Raw genomic sequence first — 1144 nt, forward strand, 5'->3', positions numbered from 1 at the left:
CTAAGACAATATCTAATGTTAATGTTTGCTCATTTTATTATTATTGTTACTATTAATTACAAATACATTTATTTAAAGTTGGTGCTGAAAGTTATTCAGCACTAAGTTTGTGTTAAGTTTTACTTCTAAATTAAATTATATGTGTCATTTTATTTTATTAAGTGCTATATTTATTTTTAGGAACATAAAATTACTCTGAACATTTGAAATATTGCTGGCTAATTACAAGTTATTTGCAGTGGAGACAGCTAAAAGATTGAATGCAGTCATTCTTAAAGTTTGATTTGTGATTTTGTCTTTTCTGATAGATTTTGTAATTTTACATCTAGGACCTTCAGGAGAATTGAGCAAAACCCAAACTCATTGTTCTCAACAAAGACCTTCTGTATGGCCAAGAACATGAAACTGCTCCCTCAAGGTATTGAAGCTCAGAAGAAATGTTCTCTAAAATGTTGTCATGCTTTTTAGTTACTGTAACATTTTAACACTAACTTATGTTTGATACAGAAGGTGATGTAGTCCTGCAGCTGCTGCCAGTACCCCTTCCTGCTCCACCTTACTAATTTGGGAGAAGTTTCAGATCCATCAACCTGGAAATTCAGATGTTTTCATTGATATCCAGCCTGTAAGTCAACCTTCATCTCTGAATAATGCTCAGATTGTTTAAGTGCATCACATTCAATAGTGAGGTTTTGTGTTAAACTAGAATCAGTCAGAAATTAGTTTTTGAGAATGTAGCCCTTTACCTTTAAATTCACTAATGGCCTGTTTTTGTGCTTCTCTCTCTTGTTCTCAACGAAGATCTTTTGTATGGCCAAGAAGAGAAAGGAGCGGCCGTCTTCTCAACAACATGAATTTTCTCCCTTAAGGTATTGAAGCTGAAGAGATGTTTATAAACTGTTAACATTTAACATTTTAACACAAGCTTATGTTTGCCAGACAGACAAGATGATGTAGCCCTGACGCTGCTGCCAGTACTCCTCCCTACTTACACATTTGGGAGAAGAGTTTCAGATCCATCAACCTGGAAGTTCAGAAGGTTTCATTGATATCCAGCCTGTAAGTCAACATTCATCTCTGAATCATGCTCAAATTGTTTGCTGTTTATATAAGTTCATCACTAATGGCCTGTTTTTTCTGTCTT

General features: G+C 34.5%; 1 long non-coding RNA gene across 3 annotated transcripts; it reads left to right on the forward strand.

Annotated features, from left to right (window-relative positions):
* The first annotated feature begins 218 nt into the window (after window positions 1–218).
* On the forward strand, window positions 219–1135 carry LOC106957386 (uncharacterized). Of its 3 annotated transcripts, XR_001426939.1 has the most exons (4): window positions 219–418; window positions 508–625; window positions 802–869; window positions 940–1135. It is a non-coding gene; the product is annotated as an uncharacterized LOC106957386 (long non-coding RNA). The 3 variants fall into 3 exon arrangements; XR_001426940.1 differs by having other exon boundaries at window positions 395–625; window positions 944–1135; XR_001426938.1 differs by having other exon boundaries at window positions 396–625.
* Window positions 1136–1144: the final 9 nt, after the last annotated feature.

The sequence above is a fragment of the Poecilia latipinna genome, unplaced genomic scaffold (genome assembly GCF_001443285.1).
Source record: "Poecilia latipinna isolate Pla-1442-1.1 unplaced genomic scaffold, P_latipinna-1.0 Scaffold43, whole genome shotgun sequence".
Classification (NCBI taxonomy): domain Eukaryota; kingdom Metazoa; phylum Chordata; class Actinopteri; order Cyprinodontiformes; family Poeciliidae; genus Poecilia; species Poecilia latipinna.